Source organism: Balaenoptera musculus, chromosome 12, assembly GCF_009873245.2.
Source record: "Balaenoptera musculus isolate JJ_BM4_2016_0621 chromosome 12, mBalMus1.pri.v3, whole genome shotgun sequence".
In the NCBI taxonomy this organism is placed as follows: domain Eukaryota; kingdom Metazoa; phylum Chordata; class Mammalia; order Artiodactyla; family Balaenopteridae; genus Balaenoptera; species Balaenoptera musculus.
Window position 1 is genome coordinate 62,300,641 of NC_045796.1, and position 18,885 is coordinate 62,319,525.

The following is an 18,885-nucleotide window of genomic DNA, read 5'->3' on the forward strand; positions in this document are numbered from 1 at the left end:
AAATATATGTTGATAATAAATAGTTGCTTCTAATAATTATTGATTCATTTCTCTGTGTACTTTAGTCCAATAAGTATTATCCATTTGGCCTCTTAACAGCCTATTTTGTTTGGGATGTCTTCTGGTCAGTCTCTCTTTACAAATCCTACATTGTAGAATTCTCAAAATTAAATCTTATTTGCATGTGTAGAAATCTACAAACTTATGACCAAAAGTGAAATGGCATAAACTTACATGTGAATCTATTGATTACCATTGCTTCTCATATTGTCATTGAACAGGAGAGGCACGGAATGGTTTAACTGAAATTATACCAGGGAAACTCTGTGTACCACGTTCAGAGGCTAAAGAACAAGGAATCTAATAATTGTGAAACTTCCTGGAGAAAAATTACCTGGAAGAAAAGTAGAGTTTGGAAGGATTTCAAATTTAGATCATAAGTTTCGAAAACATATGTAGTGCCTTTTTGACTAGGCCTCTTCTTGGACTTAGGAAAACAGGTAGGGTAGTTAGGAGTGAAGAAAGGAGTCTGCTGGTTGAGAGGCATTGAACTAGGACTAAATTTTCCATTTAGCATGTTATTTAGGGTTTGTATTTGCTTTGTGCCTAGCCCAAATGAGGCATTCTATTTCTTGGGGAAGTATTTTCTCTACTGTAGATATTCTAAGAAGTCTTTATTTTGTTCTGTGATAATTTTAGAAAATAACCTTGACTCTCCATTAGAGGGAGGTTTACTTGAGTTTGCAAGTTGTTATTTTAGATGGTGAAAGCCACACAGATGTACAACTTCACTGTAAATGTGGTCTTAAGTAGCACTTAATCTTAATCGTACTTAGCTGCGTCTAATGGAAAACCGTTTTTGTTTTCTTTTAATTTTAGAGGAATGGTATTTGTTCCACCGTGGCCTATCTGAAATGGTATTGGTGTTGGAAACACAGCACTCTGTAGCAGGTTCACGTTTATTTGCCAGAATGGTTGATCCAAAAGGTTAAATACCTCTGTACTTCCTACAGCAGTATATAGAAAATGAGTTCAGATGGCTTTCATCTATCACCAGATGCTGTGCTTCCATTGGTCCCACACTGATACAGACAACCTAAAAAATAAGTCAAACTGTAGCCATTGAAAGCTGCCACTCTGGTCTGTGGGTACATAATGGCTTTCCCGCTCAACCCTGCAAAGCTGGCTGCAGCTCAGTGATTATACATCAGCTCTGAGGCAGAGAGCTTCCGTGTGAAGATGATGCATCGCCCAAATTCAGCAGTGCATTGCGCACACTCATTTTAATCATTGCCTGTATACTATTGCTGTCATCCTTTTTTTTCTTCACAAGAATATAAGTATTTACTTACAAATTTTTAATCAGGAACAAAGCATCAGGTAAGCAGGGGACTGTTTATTATTATAGACTGTGAGTCGATTATTTCCTCATTTTTATGGCCAATTGATGACTAGTTTCAAGTTATAAGCAAATGTTGACTGATGGTAATATCTATTAAGCACATGCAAATGGTAAATGCAGTATAAAACCTAGGAAAGCCATAATTCTTGTTATCTAACAGTGCATAATCTAAGACTAAAAGATAGTCATATGTTCAGCCTCTGCCTTCCTTACCCACCGGATCCAAAGGAGATTGGCAATAAGGCTGTGAGTGAAACAGTCTTCCCTAGTCATTCTTAATTAAGTCAGCTTTTTATTGAGTAGATGATATCTGAGAATGTTTTTGGGAGGGGCGGCTGATTACAAGTGGGCCCAAGGGAACTTTTTGGGTGATGGAAATGTCCTATATGTTGATTGTGCTGGTAGCTACATGAGTGAATACATTTGTCAAAACACATCAAACTATATATTCAAAATGGATGAATTTTAATATATTTAAATCATACCTGGCTCCTAATTCATAAAGCAATCCTGGAAATTAATGTAAAGTCCAACTAACTGATAGAATATTCTTCAAAGGATATGAAAAATCAATTCACAGAAAAGGAAATACAAATGACTATGAAGAAAATATACTGGTACTAGACTCCTCTCAAAATAAGGAAAGGCAATTTAAAATAACATAATGTAGTTTTTGTTTTTTTGTTTTTTTTTTACATGTAAGTTTGAGGAAAATTATTGATAACAAACACATTGTATAAGAAAACAGGTGCTATCCAAAGGACAGCATGAAGAATCCTTGTGATGATGGAAGTGTTCTGTATCCAGGCTGGGTCAATGTCAACATCTGGCTGTCATATTGTGCTATAGTTTTGCAAATGTTACCATCAGGGGAAACTGGGTAAAGGATACACAGGATCCCTCTGAAGTTATTTCTTACAACTGCATGTGACTCTGCGATTACCTCAAAATAAAAAGTTGAATTAAAAAGAGTCCATGTACAGATTAGCATGGATAATATGCTACTTTGTATATAAAAATTGTGAGAAGCAATCTATAATTGTTTTATTGTAAATAAATAATGGAATGCTAGAAAAATTCTTAAGAAATTTAAAAATGTGGGAGGGAGGGATGGAGGGAAAATGGGAGACATGAATAGAAAGGAGACTTGTCACTGTATGTTCTTTTAAATTTCCAATTTGTATGTGCTTCTGTCTTAGATTATAAAGTCCCATAGGCCAAGTATATGTGTTTTCTTGATACATACCTGCACACTTCTCCATGCTATTAGTTATTTAATAATTTGTTTAATGCTTGCTAACTGATTTATAAACGTGAGTTAGGAGATTTGCCAAGAGGACAAATCTAGTTGAATAAAAATGTAAAACATGGAGAATGGATTAAAAAAAGCTGGAAGCTGAGTGGTGGAATAGAAGATAGTAAGAAATATGAGAAATAGACACACTTGTGAACACTTACCAAATGTAATTAATTTTTTTCCATCCTCATTTTCTTTATTTGATATGAACTCGTCATTATGAAGCTGTCGGCTCTGGCTGTTGGGTAACTAAACTTTCTAATTCTTGGATCAGTGTTCATTTAGTCTATTTACTTCATCGACTCAACCCTTATCTTGATACTGCATGAGTGTGCGTGTGTGTGTGTGTGTGTGTGTGTGTGAGGTGGGGAGGTAGTAAGAGAGAAGGAGAAATGGCACATCCTACAGTTTAGTCTTCAGGTTTCTAGTCATTTCTCAATTCACTTTCTATCCCAAAGAGCCCACACATATAAAACAATTAGATGCCAGGCACCATGTAAGCACTTTCTGCACTTATTAACGTAATACTTGTAACAACGCTATGACGAAAGTTGTATTATTATCATACTCAGCTTTATTTTTCTCATCTATGAAATAGGTGAAGTGAACAACTTTCCAACATCATATAGCTAGTAAGTAATGGAACCAAGATTCAATGCAGGTCTGTCTGATACCAAAGTGTATGCTCTTTTCTTCTCTGCTTATATCTGAATGAGGAGTAATCAGGTGAGCAGAGCAGAGGTGGTGCCGTGATTAACGACACGCATCTATCTCCAGAATAGTTCATGGGGAGAGAGGCAAGAATTGGGTGACTCCTTGACCAGATTATAGTAGTCTGTATAATGAAATGCCTGCGATATCATAGATGCTTGGGTCATCATGAAGGAAATGTATACTTTATAGAAAGTATGGAAAACATTTTGTCAAAAAATGGAACGTGGGAGAAAAGAACAAAACATTTGATGTCCTGTCCTGGGGAAAAGGACATGGTGGTGCCTTTTACTAGTGAAAATTGGTAGTAGAGTTATCTTGGTTAATTAAAAAAGAGAGGGAAATACTTCTATTGCCCGGTTCTGCTATATGTGTTAGGATGTTATTCAGACAGGGAATGAGGACTGGCTAGCTGACAGAAGGGCAGAGAGATGTGAAGTGTATGAGGAAGTCGTGACTCAAGACAATTAGGATGGCTAAGCTTGTTTTGATGGCATACTTGGAAAGAAAAGGACAGGGCCAGTACAAAGATGAAGAAAACCAGACTCCTAAATTAGAGAAAATGAGGAGGAAAGAGAGAGACCATGAATTGGTTCAATGATAGATTGATAGATTTGAAATAGATCTTTGAAAGAATCAGATGCGTTTGTATAACTGTTTAAGGTAGAACGTTTCATTGTGCTGAACAATATCAGGGTATAATTTTCAGGTAATTTTAGGCTGGTGGAAATACCACTTTCGTGGAGCCTGCTGTATTTCCCTTCTCCTCACGTTTGGACTTCTGCTGATGGAAGTGCACTCCAGGCACCAGTGCCGTACCAAGTGCCAAGTCCCATTCCAACTCTAAAATTAACCATGATGGCCCTTTGGGAACCTCAAGGATATAGAGACTACAATTTTAAATTGTCTCCTTTCCTTCCTGCACCTCTTCACTTGGTTAGGCCAGAATTTACACCTGACTCTCTCAGATAATTGTTGGATGGCTGCCAATCCTAGTAGGGACAATGGTTTAGAAAAATCCTCTCTCACTGATTTCAGGGAGTTTGCACATACCATGGGGGAAATACGCCTTGCTGTAGCCCACCCCTCTGGGAATTCATGGACCAGTGACTGCACATAATGAAGCTCTACCTGGGGAGAGAGCCTCCGTGATAATCTAGTGATCTTCAAGAGAGAAAGTCTGAGCCCAAGGAGCTGCTCTCAAGATTATGTCCTTGTGGAGAGTGCTTCCTTTTAAAAGTCAGCCTCCTTCCATCGCACTGTCCAGTTGCAATGGAGTTTCTCCACAGCCTAAAAATTATCACCCGACCCACAGTTTGGGGGACGTGCAGTAGACTTCCAGGGTTTGTTAAATCTCCATAGCCTAGTATCTCACACGTGTGCTACTGACATTTAACCCAGAGGAAACAATTTTTTTCTAAAAGTAAATGGTTACCAAGGAGATTACAACTATTTGGCAGGAACCAAACGTAGTCTAAAGTTTGGACAAAGTGCTAGGGGAAAAAAAGGTACATTGTGGTATAGTGCTGAGGCCCTTTATATTCCTCCTGATTAAAATTCGCCTGATAACTTACTTTCTGGAAACAAAATGTAATTCCTCAATGCTAACCTTTGATTCTTAAGACCTAGATAGTAAATAATGAATGGGACCTAGATAAAATGAGTTCTAAAAATGTAATTTTTACTTTATCTGATAAATTATATTTTCTTAAAAAGAGCCTCTTTAGAGATTCATACTAAAATATTTACAGATGAGGTAGTATGATGTCTGGGATTTGCTTCAAAATAATCCATGTGTGAGGGGAAAGGAATAGGTAGAAGTATAGAAAAAAGAAGACTGGCCAAGAGTTAATAATTAATCGAATTTAGGTGATGGGTACATGATAGTCTATTGTGCTACCCACTGTACTTTTGCATATGTTTTCCGTCATGAAAAGCTGGAAAATAATAGCACATAATGGTCAATCTTAGAGGCATTTAATTCTTGGGAATTTGACTACTTTCCTCAAGACAGATCATCCAAAATTTCATAGCAACTGTACATCATGCTTACTACTTAGCTCTGCCTCCAGGTCTTTATTTAGCATTAAATGTTGGCAAAAAGTATGGATATATTTTCAAGGAGGAAGCTCCAAGGAATTCAGCTTGATTAAGCCAAATGTGGAAGAATCTATATCATATCCACCTGCATTTCTAAGGGAGCGCTCTCTGCTGGGTCAAGAGACCTACATGCTCAGGTGCCAGAAAAAAGTGAGGTTCTAAAAAGAGAGGACAGAGTGTGGATAGAATTCAGTTTTTTTTTTTTTTTTTTCACACACACTGTATTTTATTTTTACAGGAGATAAATAAACTGACACCAAGCATTGTAAATGGATGACCACAACAAAAGCAACAATGATTGCAATTACCAAACATGAAACACACTCATACTATGTCATAATATTGACATTCAGTCCAGTAATCCTCCACTGTAACAGCTCCTTTACTTTGCAGTGAAAATTGATTTGTATATTTTTTGCCTCTGAGTCCTTGTGGGATTTTTTTTTTTTAATTCATAACAGAAAGTCACAAAAATTATAATCATCCTCATCAGTTCACTCAGTCCCATGTAATTAATTTTCTTTTTCATCTTGATCTTTTGTTAGCACTTTTATGAATTCATCAGTTTTCCATTAGAGTTCTGAAAATGCTTATTCATTCAGTTCAGCAGTATAGTCAGTTACCAGAAACCTGTACTTGTCAGAGGCTTTTCCATGAATTCCTTGAAGATGAAACCCTTTTATAGGAACATTTTTGCGAAAGCATCAGAGTACACCCAAAACTGTCTGTAAATGACAAAAGACTTAAAAATGACCACGGTTAAAGAGTTGATGAGGGCTTCCCTGGTGGTGCAGTGGTTAAGAATCCACCTGCTAATGCAGGGGACACGGGTTCGAGCCCTGGTCCGGGAAAAAACCAAAAAAAAAAAAAAAAAAAAAAAAAAGAGTTGATGAAAGTTCATAATAATGCAATTGACAAGGAAATTTAGGTATTTCTGAGATATACATTTTAAAGTAATAACTAGAATTATGACTTATAACATTATACCAGAACATATAAGATTTTTAGAAATTTCATGTAATGTCTGAAACATTTATATTAACATATTTCCATACAAATAACCCAAAGAAAGTTTAGTATTAGTTGTTTTTTGTTTGTTTGTTTTTTTATACTGCAAGTTATTAGTCATCAGTTTTATACACATGACTGTATACATGTCACTCCCAATCACCCAATTCAGCACACCACCATCCCCACCCCACCATGGTTTTCCCCCCTTGGTGTCCATACGTTTGTTCTCTACATCTGTGTCTCAACTTCTGCCCTGCAAACCGGTTCATCTGTACCATTTTTCTAGATTCCACATATATGCGTTAATATGTGATATTTGTTTTTCTCCTTCTGACTTACTTCACTCTGTATGACAGTCTCTAGATTCATCCACGTCTCAACAAATGACCCAATTTCGTTCCTTTTTATGGTGGAGTAATAGTCCATTGTATATATGTACCACAACTTCTTTAACCATTCGTCTGTCGATGGGCATTTAGGTTGCTTCCATGACCTGGCCATTGTAAATAGTGCTGCAATGAACATTGGGGTGCATGTGTCTTTTTGAATTATGGTTTTCTCTGGGTATATGCCCAATAGTGGGATTGCTGGATCATATGGTAATTCTATTTTTAGTTTTTTTAAGGAACCTGCATACTGTTCTCCATAGTGGCTGTATCAATTTATATTCCCACCAACAGTGCAAGAGGGTTCCCTTTTCTCCACACCCTCTCCAGCATTTGTTGTTTGTAGATTTTCTGATGATGCCCATTCTAACTGGTGTGAGGTGATACCTCATTGTAGTTTTGATTTGCGTTTCTCTAATAATTAGTGATGTTGAGCAGCTTTTCATGTGCTTCTTGGCCATCTGTATGTCTTCTTTGGAGAAATGTCTATTTAGGTCTTCTGCCCATTTTTGGATTGGGTTGTTTATTTCTTTAATATTGAGCTGCATGAGCTGTTTATATATTTTGGAGTTTAATCCTTTGTCCGTTGATTCGTTTGCAAATATTTTCTCCCATTCTGAGGGTTGTCTTTTCGTCTTGTTTATGGTTTCCTTTGCTGTGCAAAAGCTTTTAAGTTTCATTAGGTCCCATTTGTTTATTTTTGTTTTTATTTCCATTATTCTGGAGGTAGATCAAAAAAGATCTTGCTGTGATTTATGTCATATAGTGTTCTTCCTATTTTTTCCTCTAAGAGTTTTATAGTGCCCGTTCTTCCATTTAGGTCTCGAATCCAATTTGAGTTTATTTTTGTGTATGGTGTTAGGGAGTATTCTAATTTCATTCTTTTACATGTAGCTGTCCAGTTTTCCCAGCACCATTTATTGAAGAGACTGTCTTTTCTCCACTGTATATCTTTGCCTCCTTTGTCACAGATTAGTTGACCATAGAGGTGCATGGGTTTATCTCTGGGCTTTCTATCTTGTTCCATTGATCTATGTTTCTGTTTTTGTGCCAGTACCATATTGTCTTGATTACTGTAGCTTTGTAGTATAGTCTGAAGTCAGGGAGTCTGATTCCTCTGACTCCATTTTTTCCCCTCAAGACTGCTTTGGCTATTCAGGGTCTTTTGTATCTCCATACAAATTTTAAGATGATTTGTTCTAGCTCCGTAAAAAATGCCATTGGTAATTTGATAGGGATTGCACTGAATCTGTAGATTGCTTTGGGTAGTATAGTCATTCTCACAATATTGATTCTTCCAATCCAAGAACATGGTATATCTCTCCATCTGCTTGTATCATCTTTAATTTCTTTCATCAGTGTCTTATAGTTTTCTGCATACAGGTCTTTTGTTTCCCTAGGTAGGTTTATTCCTAGGTATTTTATTCTTTTTGTTGCAATGGTAGATGGGAGTGTCTCCATAATTTCTCTTTCAGATTTTTCATCATTAGTGTATAGGAATGCAAGAGATTTCTGTGCATTGTGTATCCTTCAACTTTACCAAATTCATTGATTAGCTCTAGTAGTTTTCTGGTGGCATTTTTAGGATTCTCTATGTATAGTATCATGTCATCTGCAAACAGTGACAGTTTTACTTCTTTTTTTCCAATTTGTATTCCTTTTATTTCTTTTTCTTCTCTGATTGCCATGGCTAGGACTTCCAAAACTATGTTGAATAATAGTGGTGAGAGTGGACATCCTTGTCTCATTCCTGATCTTAGAGGAAATGCTTTCAGTTTTTCACCAATGAGAATGTTTGCTGTGGGTTTGTCATATATGGCCTTTATTATGTTGAGGTAGGTTCCCTCTATGCCCACTTTCTGGAGAGTTTTTATCATAAATGGGTGTTGAATTTTGTCAAAAGCTTTTTCTGCATCTATTGAGATGATCATATGGTTTTTATTCTTCAATTTGTTAATATGGTGTATCACATTGATTGATTTGCGTATATTGAAGAAACCTTGCATCCCTGGGATAAATCCCACTTGATCATGGTGTATGATCCTTTTAATGTGTTGTTGGATTCTGTTTGCTCGTATTTTGTTGAGGATTTTTGCATCTATATTCATCAGTGATATTGGTCTGTAATTTTCTTTTTTTGTAGTATCTTTGGTTTTGGTATCAGGGTGATGGTGGCCTCATAGAATGAGTTTGGGAGTGTTCCTTCCTCTGCAATTTTTTGGAAGAGTTTGAGAAGGATGGGTATTAGCTCTTCTCTAAATGTCTGATAGAATTCACCTGTGAAGCCCTCTGGTCCTGGACTTTTGTTTGTTGGAAGATATTTAATCACAGTTTCAATTTCATTGCTTGTGATTGGTCTATTCATATTTTCTGTTTCTTCCTGGTTCAGCCTTGGAAGGTTATACCTTTCTAAGAATTTGTCCATTTCTTCCAGGTTGTCCATTTTATTGGCGTAGAGTTCCTTGCAGTAGTCTCTTAGGATGCTTTGTATTTCTGCGGTGTCTGTTGTAACTTCTCCTTTTTCATTTCTAATTTTATTGATTTGAGTCTTCTCCCTCTTTTTCTTTTTTTTTTTTCCCTCTTTTTCTTGATGAGTCTGGCTAATGGTTTATCAATTTTGTTTATCTTCTCAAAGAACCAGCTTTTAGTTTTATTGATTTTGCTATTGTTTTCTGTGTTTCTATTTCATTTATTTCTGCTCTGATCTTTATGATTTCTTTCCTTCTGCTAACTTTGGGGTTTTTTTGTTCTTCTTTCTCTAGTTCCTTTAGGTGTAAGGTTAGATTGTTTACTTGAGATTTTTCTTGTTTCTTGAGGTAGGCTTGTATAGCTATAAACTTCCCTCTTAGAACTGCTTTTGTTGCATCCCATAGGTTTTTGATCATGTTTTCATTGTCATTTGTCTCTAGGTACTTTTTTATTTCCTCTTTGATTTCTTCAGTGATCTCTTGGTTATTTAGTAATGTATTGTTTAGCCTCCATGTGTTTGTATTTTTTACGTTTTTTTTCCCTATAATTCATTTCTAATCTCATAGCATTGTGGTCAGAAAAGATGCTTGATATGATTTCAATTTTCTTAAATTTACTGAGGCTTGATTTGTGACCCAAGATGTGATCTATCCTGGAGAATGTTCCATGTGCACTTGAGAAGAAAGTGTAATCTTCTGTTTTTGGATGGAATGTCCTATAAATATCAATTAAATCTATCTGGTCTATTGTGTCATTTAAAGCTTCTGTTTCCTTATTTGTTTTCATTTTGGATGATCTGTCCATTGGTGTAAGTGAGGTGTTAAAGTCCCCCACTGTTATTGTGTTACTGTCGATTTCCTGTTTTATAGCTGTTAGCAGTTGCCTTATGTATTGAGGCGCTCCTATGTTGGGTGCATATATATTTATAATTGTTATATTGTCTTCTTGGATTGATCCCTTGATCATTATGTCGTGTCCTTCTTTATCCCATGTAACATTCTTTATTTTAAAGTCTATTTTATCTGATGAGTATAGCTACTCCAGCTTTCTTTTGATTTCCATTTGCATGGAATATCTTTTTCCATCCCCTCACTTTCAGTCTGTATGTGTCCCTAGGTCTGAAGTGGGCCTCTTGTAGACAGCATATATATGGGTCTTGTTTTTGTATCCATTCAGCAAGCCTGTGTCTTTTGGTTGGAACATTTAATCCATTCACGTTTAAGGTAATTATTGATATGTATGTTCCTATGACCATTTTCTTAATTGTTTTCGGTTTGTTTTTATAGGTCCTTTTCTTCTCTTGTGTTTCCCACTTAGAGAAGTTCCTTTAGCATTTGTTGTAGAGCTGGTTTGGTGGTGCTGAATTCTATTAGCTTTTGCTTGTCTGTGAAGCTTTTGATTTCTCCATCGAATCTGAATGAGATCCTTGCAGGGTAGAGTAGTCTTTGTTGTAGGTTCTTCCCTTTCATCACTTTAAGTATATCATGCCACTCCTTCCTGGCTTGTAGAGTTTCTGCTGAGAAATCAGCTGTTAACCTGTGGGAGTTCCCTTGTATGTTATTTTTTGTTTTTCCCTTGCTGCTTTCAATAATTTTTCTGTGTCTTTAATTTTTGCCAGTTTGATTACTGTGTGTCTCAGCGTGTTCCTCCTTGGGTTTATCCTGTGTGGGACTTGCTGTGCTTCTTGGACTTGGGTGGCTATTTCCTTTCCCATGTTAGGGAATATTTTGGCTATAATCTCTTCAAATATTTTCTCTGGTCCTTTCTCTCTCTCTTTTCCTTCTGGGACTCCTATAATGCGAATGTTGTTGCGTTTAATGTTGTCCCAGAGATCTCTTAGGCTGTCTTCATTTCTTTTCATTCTTTTTTCTTTATTCTGTCCCACAGCAGTGAATTCCACCATTCTGTCTTCCAGGTCACTTATCCATTCTTCTGCCTCAGTTATTCTGCTATTGATTCCTTCTAGTGTATTTTTCATTTCAGTTATTGTATTGTTCATCTCTGTTTGTTTGTTCTTTAATTCTTCTAGGTCTTTGTTAAACATTTCTTGCATCTTCTCGATCTTTGCCTTCATTGTTTTTCAGAGGTCCTGGATCATCTTCACTCTCATTATTCGGAATTCTGTTTCTGGAAGGTTGCCTATCTCCACTTCATGTACTGGTTTTTCTGGGGTTTTCTCTTATTCCTTCATCTGGTAAATAAGCCCTCTGTCTTTTCATCTTGTCTATCTTTCTGTGAATGTAGTTTTTGTTCCACAGGCTGCAGAATTGTAGTTCTTCTTGCTTCTGCTGTCTGCCCTCTGGTGGATGAGGCTATCTAAGAGGCTTGATGGGAGAGACTGGTGGTGGGTAGAGCTGACTGTTGCTCTCGTGGGCAGAGCTCAGTAAAACTTTAATCCACTTGACTGCTGATGGGTGGGGCTGGGTTCCCTCCCTGTTGGTTGTTTGGCCTGAGGCAACCCAACACCGGAGCCTACCTGGGCTCTGTGGTGGGGCTAATGACAGACTCTGGGAGGGCTCACGCCAAGGAGTACTTCCCAGAACTTCTGCTGCCAGTGTCCTTGAACCCACGGTGAGCCCCACCCCCCCCCCACCTCTGCAGGAGACCCTCCAACACTAGCAGGTAGGTCTGGTTCAGTCTCCCCTGGGGTCACTGCTCCTTCCCCTGGGTCCCGATGCGCACACTACTTTGTGTGTGCCCTCCAAGAGTGGGGTCTCTGTTTCCCCCAGTCCTGTCAAAGTCCTGCAATCAGTTCCCACTAGGCTTCAAAGTCTGATTCTCTATGAATTCCTCCTCCCGTTGCCGGACCCCCAGGTTGGGAAGCCTGACATGGGGCTCAGAACCTTCACTCCAGTGGGTGGACTTCTGTGGTATAAGTGTTCTCCAGTCTGTGATTCACCCACCCAGCAGTTATGGGATTTGATTTTACTGTGATTGCGCCCCTCCTACCATATCATTGTGGCTTCTCCTTTGTCTTTGGATGTGGGGTATGGTTTTCGGTGAGTTCCAGTGTCTTCCTGTCGATGCTTGTCCAGCAGCTAGTTGTGATTCTGGTGTTCTCTCAAGAGGGAGTGAGAGCACGTCCTTTTACTCCGCCATCTTGGTTCCTCCCTAGAATTCAGTTTTTATTAGTCCCTATGATCCTTGGCATCAAATCTATGTCAATGGATGTTTATAAAATTTGTTCAATTAGAATTCTCCTGAAAAAATTCTAATAAGTGCATTTCAAATTCTGTTGTTTTGCAAAATGCCAGGGATTAATAAGTTCAATTACAATTTCCTCCAGAAAAGCAAGAGCACTCCCAATGCACTGATTTTTTTTTTTTAAGAGTTAGTCATTGCCAAAGCACAGTTACCAGATAGGTCATGCTAATTTTCCAACGAGGTCGGCAGCTACAGCTTATATTACAATGTTGGAACCTATTGTTAGTGCAGATGCATTTTTAGATACAGCCAGAAAAATAGAGAGATGGATGTCGTTCATTCATTAATCAATCATTTAGGAGGGAATTCTGGCATAATGTTATATGCACGGGCTCTGGAGCCAGACTGCCAGCAAGAATCTCAACATTCCCTCTTACTGTGTGGTCTTGGGCAGGTTATGGCACCTTTTTGTGTCTCATTTTCCCCCAACTCTTTCATAGTGTAGTGGTTTAACTAAGTTAATATTCATAAAGGCTCTAGAACAGAGTTAGCTTTTGCAGTCATGGAGCTTATAGTAAGATAGGCTGTTAAGACATCAATCCTAGAATGTTGGAGCTTGAACAAAGACTAGGAAGCCTAGTCTAATCCTCTTATTTTATAGCTTAGGAGGCGTGAAGGAATACCAGTGTCCATGTTCCACCATCAGAGAGCTGGCATCTGGGTTGGGCCCTCGGGTGAGTCTAATGTGCAACCAGGGGTGAGATCAGTGACTTGAAAGTTACAGAAAACTGTTCTGCTGGAGGTTTTTCTGCTTAATCTTACTATCTGACATCTGGATGGAACATTCTATGAGGGCTCTCAGCCCTTCACCCAATGTCTGTGCATCCGTTCCCACTATGTTAAAGCAGAGCAACACAAACATGTAATTAGTGTGCTCATACCTAATATTTATTGCTGTGAACACCTCTGATTTTTCTTTCCCAGCTTAAAAATAGCCGTTTGCTTTAAAATGCCAAACGTGACAAGAGGGAGGGGATATGGGGATATATGTATATGTATAGCTGATTCACTTTGTTATACAGCAGAAACTAACATACCATTGTAAAGCAATTATGCTCCAATAAAGATGTTAAAAATAAAATGGCTCTGAAGAACCTAGGGGCGGGACAGGAATAAAGACGCAGGCGTAGAGAATGGACCTGAGGACACGGGGCGAGGGAAGGGGAAGCTGGGATGAAGTGAGAGAGTGGCTTGGACATATATACACTACCAAATGTAAAATAGATAGCTAGTGGGAATTAGCTGTATAGCACAGGGAGATCAGCTCGGAGCTTTGTGTCCACCTAGAGGGGTGGGATAGGGAGGGCGGGAGGGAGGCACAAGAGGGAGGGGATATAGGGATATATGTATACGTATAGCTGATACACTTTGTTATACAGCAGAAACTAACACACCATTGTAAAGCAATTATACCCCAATAAAGATGTTAAAAAAAAAACGCCACGTGTGACAAGGCCAGCGTTGCTAAGGGTAGAGGTGAAGGCAATTTGCCTAAATCTGAAGCTTAGCAAAGAGCCTGGACTAGCCCAGTCATGTCACTTTAGACAGTAACAATTTTCTGCCACCTAGTGGATACTTCAAAGAATAAACCATATCTTTATTTTTAAAAAAATCAACATTATCACAAAGCAATGACTTCTAAGGGTCCTGCTACCAGAAGGAAACGTTTTGGGGTTAGTGAGAGAAATCGTTTTCCACACACTATGTCTGAAATGTAGTCTTCCATTTTTATTCATTTACTGACTTATTTTTTCAATGGAAAAAAATTTATTGTCCCATCACTTCTCTTAATATTGCTAAAAAAAAAATAGTAGATACACAAAGTATAAATCCAAATATGCTTAATTCCTAGAAGTTTACATGCTTATCGGCCTGTGGTATAGATAAATATGTTTGTATTTGGCTCTTTCAAAAATTTCTCCTACTGGAAGAAATTAAAATATTGTCTACACAGAGACTCTCAAGGAATCTACAAAAACGCTCTTAGGACCAATAAGTGGGTTTAGTAAGGTTGCAGATAAAAGGTGAACACAAAAAAATCGACTGTATTCCTGCAAACAAGTAATGTGCAATGGAGAATCAAAGTTTTAAAAAAATCCCATTTACAAAAGCTCCAAAATAACTGAAGTATTTAGGTATAAATCTAACAAAATTTGTGTAGGATCTGTATGCTTAAAATTGCAACAAAAAACCTACTGGCAGACAAATAACTATTCTGCAATTCAGGGAATTATGTACCAGCCAGAATATAAATAAGGCTTAATAAAAGTTCGATAACAAAGTAATATTCAGAGTAATAAACACATTGCTTTACTTAAAAAAAATTCTCCTTTCCAATATTGGGGGCAGTAGTGTCCAAGTTTAAGAGCATGAACTCAAAAGCCAAGCTTCCTGTTTTAAAATTCGGGCTTTCCCCTCTATTAACAGTGGGAATTGGAGAACTTAACCTCTTTGTGCCTTGGTTTCCCCATGTGATAAGGATAGTACCTGCCTCACAGGGCTGCTGAGAGGATGAAATCCATGCAAAGTCCTTGGTGTCAATGTCATTAGTATTTTTAACTGTTGTTATTGTTTATGTGTGTATCAGTATTTACTAATTATGGGGAAGAAGTTCAGAAGTGGCTTGTACTGAGACCCAATTCAATTTAAAAAATTAACAAGCATTTATTTAGGCTTATTTTATACTCAACATTACAGGGAATACAAAACTGAATCAGACAGTGCCCTGTTTTGAGTCAGTGTTCTCAGAAACGAATGGGGGAGAATTAACTATAATTCAAAGCAAATATATTGAGTGTGAGACTGGAAGCATACTGAGTGTGAGACCAGAGTTATAAACAAAGTAGAGAGGTGGAGGAGGGTATTTGCAGCTGGAGAAGTTGACTTATGAGCTGTAGCTTAAATAATGGATAAATTTTAATGGAAATTAAATTGCCTAAGTGGAGATGGTAGGGAGGACTCCACAGGTACATATTTTAAGCAAAGGAATCAAATTGGGAAAAATCTAGGATTTATTTATTCTGGATGCAGTAAGATCGGTCTAAAGCATAAGATTGCTTCATTCTTTCACCCAACACTTATTTGAGCATCTACTCTGTGCCAGGCTCTGTCGAGGTACATTTATGATGGTCCAATAGAGTAGACAAAGACTCCATCCTTAAGGATGCGTATTCCAATGAGGAAGGAATACCGGGAGAGGAAGTCTGAGAGGAGAGGGTGGGACTAGATTTTGGAGGAGCCCTAATGAGGTGCCAACAAAGGCTGCTGAGTAAGATGGAGCCATGATCAGGTGCTACTTGAGAAATATTTATGTGGTGGAGGAAGTGTGAGTGATAGATAAAAAGACGATGCTGTAGAGGCACAAAAACATACTTCAGTAGGCGGTAATGAACGTCCAGGTGAGAGGGAATGAAACCTTGAACCATGGAAGCGAAAAGGAGGAAACTGACTTAGAAGACATCCAACAGGGGGGAGCAGGACTTGGACCAGCATGACGAGGGCATGTGAAGAGTGATGCAAGACGATGACACTAGGCTCGCTGAGGAGAGGGGAGGCATAGTTACGTAGTGCGTCGTCCGCATCACTGGCACCATAGACGCTGGAGCCAGACCTATCTGTATCATGACTCAAGCCAATTATATTATCTCTTTAAACCACAGTTCCCTCATCAGCCCAATGGGAATAAGTAAAAGTACCACTTTATTAGATTGTTGTAGAAAATAAAGACAAGTCCTTCCCACATTACTGCAGACATGGTGAGCGCTCAGCCCTGGAGGCTATTCTTGGGGGAAGTAAAGAAGGCTAAGCAGAGTCACCTACACCTGCCTGTATTTAGCATCAGATGTGCTTGTAGTGGGGGGGCGTTGCTCTCACCTTACAGCTGACGGTTGTTCACAAAGAAGATAATTAGCCAAGAAGTTTTTGACAATTATTCCGCATTAGAAAATGAATCACAGATTAAAGGACCTTAATTTTTAAAAAACTTTTGTTGGAGTGTAGTTGATTTACAATGTTGTGTTAGTTTCAGGTGTACAACAAAGTGAATCAGTTATCCATATACATATATCCACTCTTTTTTAGATTCTTTTCCCATATAGGCCATTACAGAGTATTGAGTAGAGTTCCCTGTGCTATACAGTAGGTCTTTATTAGTTACCTACTTTATATATAGCCGTGTGTGTATGTCAATCTCAATCTCCCAGTTTATCCCTGCCCCCTTACCCCCTGGTAACCATAAGTTTGTTTTCTACATCTGTGACTCTATTTCTGCTTTGTAAATAAGTTCATTTGTACATTTTTTTTTTCTTTTTAGATTTAAAGTAATTTATTTTGCATTTGGGAATCCAAGCAGTTGTGAATTTTGGTAGTATTCTCCTCATAAACTGGCATAGTCCTCATTTCAGCAGCTAGAAGCATACCTCTTATGAGGGACAGAGATTTCGTGAAAAACCTAAGAATGAGAATTGGACTAAAGTTTCAATAGCCAGAGTGTTTTATTTCCCCCAATCTCAGGACCTGTCTCTGAACATTTGCCAGCTGAAGACTTTTATTATCCCATCTTGAGAAGCTACATATCGAGCATAATATCAGGAAGCAGAACTGTGGGTGCTGGTTAAGGACCAGGCAATATGGATCAAGAAGTGTACCTAGATGTCTATTTTCTGGAATTCCTTCCAAAGTAATTATGTGAAGAGTCTGAATCTGTGTCCAGAGGGAATTAATGCACATTAACACAAAGAGAGCACTGAAATAGGAGAGGTGAGATGGTCAAAGGGGAAGCTTAATAAGGAGGAACAAGAGAAACACCATACCTGGGGAGGAATGAGGCAGCTCATGAATGCTGCTCTGGTACGCTAAGAAAATTTAGGATGCCCAAAGCTACACATACTCAGCAACAGGTTAGAGTAAAATTGTCTTGCACTTTTGAGAGACACAGAGAATGCACTTTGCAGTTTAAGCAAAGTAAGTACAATTACATTTCTAGCTGTAAGTACATGAAACAAAACTTGTTTGGATAGATCGACTCCAAATTTGGCAGGCGTATTTGGGATGGTATGGCATAACATAAAAGCTACTCCGCATGCAAAATCTACTTTGAGGGCCCAAGAGGAAACTTCAAGTATAGGCAGTTATTCTCCAGGGCACCTGAAAATTAAGTGTCTGAAGAAACCCATGTGAATTCTGGTTGAAAGAAGCACACTCCACAGATCAGTAGTCACTGGACAGAGGAAACAGCGACATCAAATTTAAAAAATTCAAAGCAGATGCTTGAAGATGCAGGTGTTGATTTGCAATCTAGCTGCTTCTCACATGGGCAACTTCATATAACACGATCAGGATGAGTAGCAAAAAAGATTTACATATTTATCATGGTTACTGACAATCAACATAGGAAGAATATTATTGTAACAATGATAACACTTTCACAACTAAAATTTAATTCAGTAAGTATTTATTGGTCATCTACCAAGTGGCAGACATTTTGCCAAGCTCTGGGTGTATAAAGATGAGTAAAAGCATGATCTAGGGGTGGAGTCAGGGTGGAAAAGAAGGTGAAGATAACTAACGTTTAATAACTTTTTAATAAGTTAAATATGTTTTAGGCAGATGGGAAGCAGTTTGCATCTATTTCATCTAATATTCAGAGCAGCTTTTTGAAGTTTATATTACAGATCCCCAATTAAAGATTGAAAAACCGAGGCTCAGAGAGTTTAGTAACTACCAGATGTCACACGCCAAGGGAAGTGGCTAGGCTGGGATCTGAACCCGGTTTATCTGGCTCCAAAGACCATCATCTTTTAATTAGATTTTCTCCCATTCCTAACTGTAATATAAATTGAGTTATTTAAACTGCTCACAGAATTGTAAAAGAAGTTGAGGAAAATGATTAATTTTTTTCTAAGGGATATCAATAGAGATTTGACATAGGAGGTAACTTTGATCTGGGCTTCAGAGGTTGATTAACATTTTGACAGGCAGGAGACTCCTAGGCAGAGAAAGTGTAAAGGAATGAAATTTGAAAGAAACGAAAAAAGCTTGCAAGGGAAAATTTTAAAAGTGTGGCTTTTCTTATAGGAATTAGGTGTAAGGGACTGGGGAGAGCAGGGAACCAAGACAGATTTTTTTAAAAGAACAACTTTATGAGATGTACTTACATATCATACAATCCACTCATTTCAAGTGTACAATTTAATGATTTTTAGTAATTTTGCCAAGTGGTGCCACCATCACCATAAATCAGTTTTGGAATATTTTCATTCCCCTATTAAAGATCCCTCATGCCCATTTACATTAGAACCCCATTC